The following is a 12,928-nucleotide window of genomic DNA, read 5'->3' as shown; positions in this document are numbered from 1 at the left end:
CCTCTATACTTTGTCTGGTAGATTATGTGCTTGTTTATTTATTTATCCATCCATCCATCCAACATTTATTGAAGATCTGCTGTTCATCAGGCACTTCATTAGAATGCAGAGAACAGACCTGAAAGAACTGATTCTAGCTTTTGACAAGTTTGTCTATGTGGAGAGGTAACTTTTAAGTCAATTTTAATTTGCAAAATAGAATGCTAAGTGCCGTGGTAGGGAACAGTCTGCACAGAACACTTTGTAAGAAAAAAGTGTATGGCATAGGAGGGTCAGAATTATGTCCAGGGAGTTTCCCTGGTTGGCCGGTTGGGGTAAACCGTAATTTACTAACTATTCAGGGGCTTCCCTGGGGGCGCAGTGGTTAAGAATTCTCCTGCCGATACAGGGGACACGGGTTCGAGCCCTGGTCCGGGAAGATCCCACATGCCATGGAGCAACTAAGCCCGTGTGCCACAACTACTGAGCCCAAGAGCCACAACTACTGAGCCCACGTGCTACAACTACTGAAGCCCGCGCGCCTAGAGCCCGTGCTCTGCAGCAAGAGAAGCCACCGTAGTGAGAAGCCCGCGCACCGCAGCGAAGAGTAGCCCCTGCTCACCGCAACTAGAGAAAGCCCGTGCAGCAACGAAGACCCAAGGCAGCCAAAAATGAATAAATAAATTAATTAATTGATTTTTAAAAAGATCTGAAAGATGCTATTAAAAAAACAAAAAAAAAATTTATTAACTATTCAGAGTCTGACATATAATTAAAGCTCAGTAAATGTTATTAAACACATATTCCGAGTATATGAAGGTTTATTTTCTCCTGGGTGTTTGATTAAGGTCATTGGTAGTGAAGATATTTCAGAGATACGAAGAAGGAAATATGAATGACAGTGCCATTTCCATTCAACCAGATTCCACAAGGAAAATGTCAGTTTGCACACTTTGAGGGCAGGTGTATTAACTACATACAAATCCACCAATAGAGACAAATCACATTCATAGGAGTCTTGCACAGAGCTTCTTGAGCCCAATCAGACTATAGCGAAGTGCAGAAGAGACAGCATTCTGTACTCACCTTCCAGGTGAGGATCAAGGCTAGTGTAGCCTAGCCTCTGAAGGAGGCTCAACTCCCTCCCTCAGGCTCCTCAAGAAGATGGGGTGATTTATTTATTGTATACTTGACTCATTTTCCTAGAAAGTGCAGACCCGGTGCGTGGAATCTGTTAGGTGGTGAGAACGCTGGCGGTTCACTGTTCTTTCCTCCACTTTCAGCCTCCCTGTAAACTCTGCTGAAGCCTGTCCCCGGGCCTGGGAACCACGTCTTCAGAGCCGACTCCCGGTTGCCAGGTAACCAGCTGGGCCCGCACAGTCTCGGGGGGTCAGGGGCCGCCTCCGCCTCTCCCCAGGCGCTCCAATCAGCGGCCAGTGTGGCTGTCACGTGGGGCTCGGAGCGGGAGCCGGGGCGCCGCGCGCGCTGCCAGGCTTGCGGAGCCCGCCTCCCCGCCCTTCAGACCCCGCGGCCCGGCCGCGCAGCCTCTGAGCCCGCGGCGCAGGAGCGGAGGGCGGTGCGGCTCGGGTCCGGCCGCCGCGCCCGCTTCAGCTCCTTCCGCTGTCCGCCGCTGCGGTCGCCTCGTCCTGCAGGTAGGGACCGGCGGGCCGCAGGGCGAGGGACGCGGGCTGGAGGAGGGCGATCTTCGAGCGATGGGGCGTCGCGGGGCTGGGGGGTGGTCCGCCCGCCCCCGCGACGGTCGCGGACCCGCGTGCGCGCGTCCTGTGGGGCTTCGCAGGCGATGGGCCCCGAGCGCCCGCGCCGCTCACCGGCCGAGGACGGGACGCAGCAGAAGCAGCAGCAGCCTTTGCGCGTCTGAACTGCCCCTGGAGTGTCACCTGCGGCCCTGACCGGAGACACTGCCTTATGTTTTAAGCTTATTCAGCCTCTGTGCGTCTAGAGTCTAGATTGTCGCTCTCGTTCCTGTGCCCACGGGCGCTTCTGTAAGGACCCCCGCCCCCTTCAAGGTGGCCTTCGTACTCAGGCTGCGGCAAGAAACCCTGGGGTCAAAGGGAAGCGCATCCCAGAAAAAAGACAGTATTGAATCTCAGAGGCGCACTGTGTGCTAAGCGAATCTTAAAAATATAATATTTCCTATTTTTCAGAAGCTAACAAACCCAGACTTACTCTTTTGCATGCAGAGATATTAAAAGGAGCAAGCATTGGAGCTGACTTTTTTTTTTTTTTTTTTTTTACTATATTAAGTAAAAGCAATTGATTTGAATGAAGTTTAGTGATGCCTTGGATCATGTATCAAAAATAAAGCACACTTGTTCTGTAACTTCCCTGTCCATTTGTATATGTATTTATTGACTTATTTTTTTTTATTTAAAAGTCTCCAACAATGGTTTGAAGAGAGAGATTACATTTCTTTCATTGTCTGGGTATTTCAGAAATAGATACCCTTCGGAGAACCTCATTTCCCTACCAATTATTGTAACCGAAATTACGAGTCCTCTTTGAACATTTTACATCACCTCAAGTGAGAAAAAGCTTTCCCTTTAGGGTTTGTTTCTCTAACAGTAAATTCTTTGGGGAATTTCAAAGATTCTCTCCAGGTTTTCATATCTAATTTCTTGCTCACAAATCTCCTAGGCTCATCAACAGTGAGAGGATAGTCTTGGTGTGATTATCATAGAACACAGCATGGTCTTGGGTGTTACGTTGTCTCCCTCTTACTGGCATTAGTGGAGCTGATTCTGGGCTTGTGATGTGGACAGCCCCTGTAGAAAAGCACTCTCTTACATCCTGTTGAGATTCTGCCTCACTGGCCTAAGTGTGCAAGAAAGTGAGCGTAGTCACATCTTAACCTGTGTGAAGGCAGAGATCTGAGAAGTCAGTCTGACAGTCTTTCCTGTTCTGTGATCTAAAATTAAATACAGTAATTAAATGCCTTTGAAAAGTTGTCAGTTAATTCAACAGAGTGGGGAACCATGCTTTAGGGGATTGTTTAGAAATTAATGTTACAAATGCTAGGTGTAGGTCATTGCATTGAGAGTTCCTGGGAAGTTTGCTCAATTGGAATAAACCAATGGCTTGTTTGAAAGGGCCCACACGGAAGGAAAACTCATATACTTCTTAAGTGAGCTCCACAATCTTACTCTATATTAAAATGGCTAGTTGAATTTTACTACTTATATTGAGCTGATTTTCCCTGTGTTTATAGTAATAGGAATACTTAAAGAACTGTGGGTATCTCTGGAAAAAAAATTAGATATATTTACTTAAAAGTTTGAAATTCTTCATTCTTTTATCTTTAATGATTAAATATTGCTGTACTAAAAACTTTTGTTACTACTCACACAATAATCCTATATATTAGAAAGCTGCAAATCAATTTAGCTTAGAAAATAATGTTTTTAAATTCCTCTGCTCCCAGTGGAGGGACTTCTGGGGCTAGAGTGTTTTTTGTTGTTGTGTTCTGTGGACTCTACCTTGCAGCCCTTAGCCTGAGCATGGGTGAGCTGCAGCAGCTTTTATATTGCTCAGAGAAGAGTAAGAACAGTTTTATGTTTGTTTGTTTGTTTCTTTTGCCCCAGTAAATACTGGAAGTCCAACATGAATGATTAGGCTGTCCCTGTCAATAAAATATGTGCAGGTTCTCCATACTACCTAATTTTACTTGCCTAAACTCTGTAATGAGGACTAAAATGAAATTCAAACAATTTGGAAGGATTCACATGTCCTTCCTGTATTCCAGAATTTATTCAAAGTCAGATCTAATATGCAAGAAAGGTAATGTTTTACCAGATTACTGAATAACGTGTTTACCCAGCCATTCATGGTAATGGTGTGTATCCAAACATTACTACTACTTTCTGCAATTGCTGAATTATCTCATCTTGTATTTTGTATCTATTCCATGTAGCAGATTGAAATATTAAAGTGAAATCATGTATGTAGCTTCCAGTGTGTCTTCAGGAACAGAGATCTTATTGAGAATATTTTAATCCGTAGAAATCATATTAGGAGATTGGGAGGGATTTCTTACTAACTGACACCTTTTCTTTCATGTGAGAAACATATATTAGACCAAGAGTGGCTGGCATTTTTCAACATCCAAGACCATGCTGTGTTCTATGATAATCACATGGAGATTATTCTCTCACTGTTAATGAGACTATTCCTTGGAGATTTATGAACAAGAAATTAGATATGGATACCCGGAGAGAATCTTAGAAATTCCCCAAAGAATTTACTCTGTAGAGAAACAGATCCTAAAGGAAAAGCTTTCTCTTGCTTGAGGTTACTTAACTGTTCAAGAAGGACTTGTAACTTCGGTTATAAAAATTGGTAGAGAAATACAGTAAAATGATCAACTTTGACCTTTGCCTTTGTGTATTGAAAGAAAAAAAATCCCATCATGACTGACTAGAAGAATTTCAAAACTTCTTATGGTAAAACATGGGCTGTTGCATGAGGAGACAAGTTTCAGGTTGTTTTTACTTGATCTCAATGACTAGACAAATATAACTTGAAATAGGCTAGACTTTGTTAAAAAAAAAAAAAAAGCAAGCTGGAATTGGAGCCACGGGTGGCACATGCATCTAGATGTCACATTATCAGCTGCTTGAGTGAGATAATTTTTTTTTTAATAATGATAAAGGCTTACTTTTTATTACTTTACAGGTACTTACAACATTGATTTAGTAGCCTAATTATCTCCTAAAATTCTGGAAGTCTGTATTCTAGTTTAGGAAATATATGTGTCACAGAAACAGGCAAATCTTGCACAGTAAGAGCATAGGAGATAATTCAGCAATGTTATTTGCTATTGAAGGGAAGATTGATAACTGTCTTGTTCAGGAAAGCTCTTATCAAAAGATGCAAGAAATAATTTTCCATGCTTCGGTGAGGATGTTACAACATTTAAAATTTGGTTTATAAATTTGAATGCTCAGATGTGGAGAACTCATAACAGAGGTTGTTAAATAATTTACTTTATGTTCAGATTTGTTGTTCTCTTCCAGTTGTTGACACTTTAAGTTATGAGCATGTACCAGTATCTCAGGCAGGCTCATTTGCAATTATGTATAATAAGCTCAATTTCATGTCTCATACACAAAAAACCTTTCCAATTGGAAAGCAGAAAATAGTTCTCACTACACAGAGCACTCGTGTTTGATGTGCTGTTGGAAAAACTTCATTTTTCAATATAATACAGCTCCACATGGAGTCCTGAAAATTGAATAGTTGGTTAATAAGAAGTAGGTAATACTTAATTTTGGCCCATTAAGATAAAACTTTTTGAATGAGTCTTAATGAAAAGAGTTATGCAAATTTTATTTTTAAGATAAACATGGTAGCAGGTTTGAAGGAGTCATTTCAGAATTTAAGCTAGAAGGATTCTTAGAGACCAGTCAATCTAACACCATTAACACTAAACACACAAAAATTAAGTTGCTCAAAATTGGGAAAATTTCGATGGGAAAGCTGGTCTGGAACCTCAGGCTCTAACACCCAGCATTGTGCTGCTCCCTAAAGAGGTGTAAAAATATATCACCTTTCTCTTTTATTATGTTTCTTCAAGTGACTAATTCAAAAGTTTGAGTAGTTAAGATTTAGATCACTTTTGTATTTTCTAAGTGATTATTGTACATAATGAACAAATTGCATGTGTTTGGTCTCATCATATAGAAAGTTTGCTTAGAATATTAATTAAAAAGTTTCCCACAATTTGTAAAATTTTTTGATTTGCTCATTAATATGATTTAAGTTTTTCTGCAAAGTCTTCTGTGATTTGGGGGGATCCAGTTATCTTATAAATTCTTTATCCTAATGCACCTCAATGGTACTTAAGTGTACATAGCCATCACATCTACAATTGAATGGTAGAAATAAGAAGCTTTTGGAAGTTGTATCTGAAGCCTGGATTATGGTTACCATTGGGTAACATTTTGAAGTTGGACGCATTTATTTTCTAGACTTTCTGACCCTTTGGTACCAGATGCCATCTAGAATGGTGTTATTCGACATGTATCTTAGACCAGCATCCCCTGGGAGCATGTCAGAAATGCATACTTCCAGGCCACAGCCCTACCAAATCAGAATATCTGAGGAAGCACCTGGAATCAGTGTTTTCAGGAGCCTCGAGTGATTCTAACGCAAGGTCACGCTTGAGAAGTACTGACAGAAGGTACATTGTGCCACTGGACCTAGTCTCCTCTTGAACTGGTAGTGTTCGTATACAACTCCACCTTTGAAACTTTACTTAAACTACTAAATAAATGAACTCATTCCTGAAAATATTGAATACAATTGTGGATACATTTCATAAACATTTAAATTTCAATAGTAGCTTTTTGGACACAATATCGCACTTGCATTATTAATTACATTAGTTCATCTCTGTGGGAATTTTATGTTGGCTAAGGGAATAATTTTTGACAGGTGGCCCGTTGACTAGATTAGTAACCTGTCTCATATATGCACTGGTCCTGCCTTATCTGATACAACTCTTCACTTACAAACTTCAGGATTTATTTCCGGCCTCCTATCAATGTATGGATGCATATATAAAAGAAATTTTGGATGTAGTGACTTTGTGTGAGCTATTTCTTAAAGCTTTCAAGCTTTAAATCCATTTGATTTCCTTTGTTGGTTTTTCTCAGTACTTGCCAAAAAGTACTTGGCCCAGAACATGAAAATGCCAGTCTAACTGACTGTTTCTGCCAAATGAGAATCCTGATTTTCAGACACAGATAAGCATAAAGACCCACCCTACTTTAAAAACTCATATACAAAATCCAACTTACAGAACAAATTAATTAGAAGGGGGACAGGCATCCTAGGTTTACAGAACAATTCATGCCATAGCTTCTCAAGTCCTCCTTCATGAGGAATGATCCTATTTATAAAAATAGAGCTACTTATTTTTGCCATACCCTATTATAAAAATAATCCTACATCTTTTTTATGACAATGTTTACATGTTTACTTTCATAATGTCTCTTTCAATGGAATATTTACCTCTTAACTTCTTAGTTTAATGGGTGAAAAATACGTGATTTCACTCCTCTATTTCTCTTTGGCTGAGTCTCTCAGAATGGTTAATTGAGGATATATGAATGATCCTATTGTTCAAGAAAAGTGTATTACATCTTTGATCAAATTAAAAATCTTTTCCACATTGCTGGTCAAGAGATTCTGCGCCTTGAAAATCTAATTTCATAATTCAAATCCATATAATTTTCACTTTGGTGGTTAAAATGTAGGAAGTATAAAAATAAATATCTAGATGAATGATAGATTAAGTATATAGATGGATGACGAAATAACTGCATTCACTTTGCCACATCTTTGAATTAGTGTTTTGGTCTTCTCGGTCTTACCTATAATCCTTCGTTTTGCTGATCAAATGGGAATTCATACTGGTATAAGTGGTCATTCTGTGAGTCCAAACTAGAGCAACCATAATGACCTTATTCTTTTCTATTCGCTGTCTAATCCAGGATTTTAACGTAGGTTAATACTGTACTTGTGACCTATTTTATCATCTAAGCTTTTAAGAACATCAGGATTTGACATATGTTGGGGATGCTTAGATATAATGTCCTGCCAAGCACATGAAAGGTAAATTTAGGAATGATTGAAATTTAAGAGATTAATCTGGTCAGTAGAAGATACCAGAGGCAGTTTATCTGATAAATATCTTTACTGTTGTTGAACTGAGTATGTAGTTCTCAAGCTTTACTGGGCTATATAAATCATCTGGAAATGATGTTAAAAAGCAGGTTTCCAGGGCTTCCCTGGTGGCGCAGTGGTTGAGAATCTGCCTGCGAATGCGGGGGACACGGGTTCGAGCCCTGGTCTGGGAAGATCCCACATGCCGCGGAAAAGCTAGGCCCGTGAGCCACAATTACTGAGCCTGCGCATCTGGAGCCTGTGCTCCGCAACAAGAGAGGCTGCGATAATGAGAGGCCCGCGCACCGCGATGAAGAGTGGCCCCCGCTTGCCGCAACTAGAGAGAGCCCTTGCACAGAAACGAAGACCCATCACTCTCAGCATATAGTGTATTCACATTTTAAACACTGATTTTCAACATGGTATTTTTAGGGTTTTTTTTTTTTATATTACTATAGGCAATAGATTTCTATTAAGAAAATTAACAAAATTCTGAATAGGACAAAGAGGAGTTCAAGAAAACTACCCTGAGTCTCTGCATGGTGATATGTTTTTGACCCTGACCTTTGAATACACATTTTTATATACTTTTGTTGATTTTTCTGTTTCTCAAGGCTGCCAGGAATGCTTTCTCATCAGAGTCTCTGCTTTTGCTGCTCCCTCTGTTTAGTGCGCTTTCCCACCAGAGGCCTTCATATTTTGTCTTCTCGTGTCCTTTAGACCTTACTCAGTATAACCTCAGTGAGACCTCCCCGTGGCAACTTTTAAAAGATTGCAGTGTCAGCTCTATATCTCCAGAACTCCTTTTCCTCTCTCACTGCATTCTTTTTCTCCGAACAACAAATTATCTTGTTAACAGTCATCAATTACTTATTTGTTCTGCTCATTTTCTGACTTCTCCCTTCAAGAATAAAAACTGTGGAAGGGCAGGATTTTTATCTGTTTTGCAGAGTGCTTTTTCTTCAGGACCTACCTAGCACATGCTTGGTGCTCAATAAATATTTGTTGAATGAATGAATGGATTGAAAAGTGATTATTCAAATTTTAGAAAATACAAGTAAGTCCAAGGAATAATAAATTTCCTACTATTAAATAGCCAACTGTTAACCTCGTGATGTGTATTCTTTTATTTTTAATGTGTGTGTATATATTTAGACATATAAAGATATATAGATATAAATTATATATATATACATTTTCCAGCCAAAATTGTTTAATTGGAATTCATTTGAATTCTTAGGAAATATAGGTGATTTTCTATAAGAGAACAGGCAGATAAATCCAGAAGATAAGATATTTTGTAGCAAGTCAGTGTCATGATAAAAAGCACCATTCTAGATTAACAAACCTTAAACAACATAAGATTTAATGCATGGACCTGGATTGGATTCTGGTTTCAACAAAGCAGTTATATAAAGGACATTTGGGGGGATAGTTTGGTAAAGATGGATGATGGACTGGTTATTAGAAGAGATAAAACTTTACTAACATGAAAAAAGTAAATATTTTAACTAACAATTTAACCAGAAAAAGGAATTTACAAAATATTATGCATAATATGACTTCTTTGCAAAACATACACTATGATCATTTTTTCTGCAAGGGGATAAAATGGCTTCTTTGCCTTTTATTTATCTATGGCTTTTGATTTTCTACAATGTACATATACAACTTTTGTAATAACAGATTATTTTTAATTAGAAAATATTTATGGTCCTACGCATATGTAGTCCATTCATATATGCTGTAACTGATTGGTCTAACTTTTCCCTTGAAACAAGCCATATCATCTTAGAGCTAAATATCTGGGCCACTCCAAGCTCTGGCAAAAGAATTGCTTTCACTGAATGAGGAGGCTGAATCATGTATTCACCTTACTCCAAAGCATATGTCCAAGCACTACAATAGGTAACTGCATCAGTTGTGATGTCATTATGGATTTTAGGCTGTTTATGAATACTCATGGGAGAAAATTCTCTCAAGTCTCTGTATCAGAAATATCTATTCTTCTTATGACTCATTAGTTGGTCTCTTTATTATGGACACTGTCATAATCATCTTTCACTTTTTCTTTGACCTCTAGGAAACTTAGAGCCAAATTCTCAGTCATCTTCCATCCGGTCTTCAGGATGGTGTGTTCTGGGCATCAGTCTTACTGCTGTCTCTATTAATTCTTTACCCACCTTTTCTCCTTGCCAAGATTTGTCCTTTTTAAAAAAAAATTTTAACTGCCTATGTTATTTGGTTAAGATCTTTCACAGAATGACCTGAGGTGTTGACTAATTAATTAAGACTGACAGAAGAACAAAAGTTAAGAAATATTCCAGCCAAATCACTCTGGCTCAGTAACCTCAGTCCTATTTCTGAGGCAGTTCAGTTATAAGAAAGTTACTTCTCTGGTCTTCATCATGTCAGCATCCTGTGGGAAGATCTTCCACACTACAATGTAAATATGATTCCCTAAGTGTTCACTGAAAGCCAACATGGAAACAGCCATATGAAGACATTTTCTTCCTGTTTTATTGAGACAAAATTGACATACAGTCCTGTATAAGTTTAAGGTATATAGCTTAGTGCCTTGACTTATATACATCATGAAATGATTACCACAGTAAGTTTAGTGAACATACATCATTTTTAAAAAAAGGAACATAACTGTTTATAACATGCCTAAGTTAACTACAGAGACTTTTTCAAATCATTGATTTGTAATCACTGTTTGCATATTAAGTAAGATTATATATATGTATACATTCATATATTTTTATCTAATTTCTAACCTTGTTTAAGGCATATTTTAACTTAAATATTTTAAATTTAAAATTTATTTAATGATTCTTTTTAAATTATAAAAATACTTTGGTACCAAATATCAAGAAACAAATTGTGCTATTGATTACCTTTGTAAAATGAGAAATTTAGCATACCCTTGTTTTCTTCTTTTGTTTTTCTAAACCTGGGAAGACAATCTGAGACTTCTAGTTTTTTATAGCTAACATTTATAATGTTGTTTTTCTCTTTTAATAACTACTTTTGACATTTGCATTTTTATAACCATACAACTTCAGGTTTCTTAACATATGTTTTTAATTACATGAACTTCTATATTTAAGTTGTTTGTTTTGATTCATTTTTCAAAAGCCTGTAATTTTAATTCAGGTAATTTTTAAAGGAAGATCACATGGGTGAATTGCCTTCTAAATCCTTGCATTTCTGACAGCGTCTTTGTTTTCCCTTCACACGTGGACGATAGTTTGGCTGCTTATATAATAGTGAGGTCAAAACAGTCCAGTTTAACATAATTCTTGTACCACTGGTTTCTAGAATTTCATGCACTGGTGAGATATGATGCCAATCTGACTTTTCCCCATTTGTACATAACATTAAAAAACAAAAACCAAAATTACTTCAATGCTCATAGGGTGGTAAAAAAGTTAACCCTGAATTTGCCTTAATACATCTAGGTATAGATCTTCTCACAAAATATTATTTTACTTGAAACAAGAAGAGTACTTTTAGGGTCTTAATCAGGGTCTGCCTAATTAGGGTCATATTTCAATCCAAGACTTTTGGGGAGGCGGGGGCTATATCTTGGATTGTTGCTTTTATTTCTATTATTTTGCTTTAGTTTTCTCTAAAAATGTTTATAGTATGTAGTTTGGGTTTTCATCCCCTGTACAGCATGTATTTCACTTTCTCTCTAATTAGAAAAAAAAACTGTTTTCCCACAATGTTTTTTGTTTTTTTTACTTGTTCTCTGAATCATTAATAAGGTTTTTTTTTTGCAGTTTTAATTCTGCCCTTTATTGCTCTTTTTTTAAAAGATATTGAATATAGTTCCCCGTGCTATACAGTAGGACCTTGTTGTTTATCTGTTTTATATATAGTAGTTTGTATCTGCTAATCCCAAATTCCTTATTCCTCCTCCCCAGCCCTTTATTGTTCTTTGATGTGGATATTTTTTCTGCTATTCCCTTTTTTTCTCTTCATGATCGTCATTTTAACTATCTCACTGTGCAGCCTTTTTATCTCAGCTGGTAGTATCCGCATTCCTATCCTTAAAGTAAAGGGTATCCCTTTAGGCTGCTGATAACCAAAAGACAGAATATGCAGATCGCTGCAGGCCCCAGACTCTGTCTTCTTGGATAATGCATCAGTTACGTCACTATTTGATCAGTATCAGTGTTCTCATACCAACATTGGTATAAATCTTATATTAATACCCTAACCTAATTTCCCATAGTTTTGTTGTCCGAGATGGAATTTTCTCCTCTCTGCGTAGACTAAATAGATGGAGAAAATACATGAAAAAGTACAATTTCTTTTTGTTTCTACCTGTAATATATCGCTAAAGAGTTATACTTCCTAGAGTACAGTATTACTACTGGGGAGGCAAAGAACGAATGTTCACTACTGAGTTTAAACGGAAAGTTGTGCGGGACTGTCGAGAACTGCTAGAAATGCTACGGGGCTTCCTGTGCTCTGTAACACAGGTGATGCAGGCAGAGTTAACCTGGGAACAAAACAGGAAACTGGGGGGAACCAAACTCCTCAGTTGGCATCTGAACATGTAACACGTTTTAATTAAAATTATATTTAGCTCTTTGTCATTTCTAGTTCTGTTTATATTTTAATCTTTGTTGTGGGCTTTTTAATATGTAAGTAATGAAATGTGGACTAATTAAGGAATGCATTAGTATTGGAAAAATAAAACCCAATAATGAATTATTAGTAATGAAAATATTCTCTATCCCTTAACCGTTTTTAAAGTTTGTAAGTATAGTCTTTACTAAAACATCCACACATGAATACTCTTCAACTAAGTAACTTGTATTTTGAGTATCTTTATTGTCAGAAGGTCCATATTAAGGAAACATCAGTTATTCATTATGTCCAATCATCAGTAGTTATTTACTATAGTTAGATTGGTGGTCATTTACTGAATTAGAAAAACAGGAAGGGACGTACTTTGTGGGGAATATCAGAAGTTTTGTTTTGAATAAGTTAATTCTGAGATTCTGTTTAATATCCAAATGGGGTTGGTAAAACAGGAAATTACATCCCCAGAACTTATCTTGTAACTGGAAGTTTGTACCTCTTGACCACCTTCGCTTAATTCCACGACCCTCACTCCACCTCTGGCAACCACAAATCTGATCTCTGTTTCTATGAGGTTGGTCTTTTTTAGATTCCACGTATAAGGGAGATTATACAACATTTATCTTTCTCTAACTTAACTTCACTTAGCATAATACCCTCAAGTATA

At 37.7% G+C, this 12,928-nt stretch overlaps 1 protein-coding gene across 4 annotated transcripts in view; it reads left to right on the top strand.

Moving 5' to 3' along the window:
* Positions 1-1,509: 1,509 nt before the first annotated feature.
* Positions 1,510-12,928, top strand: part of WDR17 (WD repeat domain 17) — a 95,292-nt gene continuing 83,873 nt past the window's right edge. For 2 of the 4 annotated variants that reach the window (XM_068532122.1, XM_068532121.1), the window contains exon 1: positions 1,510-1,631. The gene's annotated coding sequence lies outside the window, so the exon portion shown is untranslated. The remainder of the gene's footprint in view (positions 1,632-12,928) is intronic. The other 2 variants (XM_068532123.1, XM_068532124.1) reach the window with 2 other exon arrangements.

This window comes from Eschrichtius robustus, chromosome 21 (genome assembly GCF_028021215.1).
Source record: "Eschrichtius robustus isolate mEscRob2 chromosome 21, mEscRob2.pri, whole genome shotgun sequence".
NCBI classification, from domain to species: Eukaryota; Metazoa; Chordata; class Mammalia; order Artiodactyla; family Eschrichtiidae; genus Eschrichtius; species Eschrichtius robustus.
This window is presented reverse-complemented; position numbering and strand designations above follow the sequence as displayed.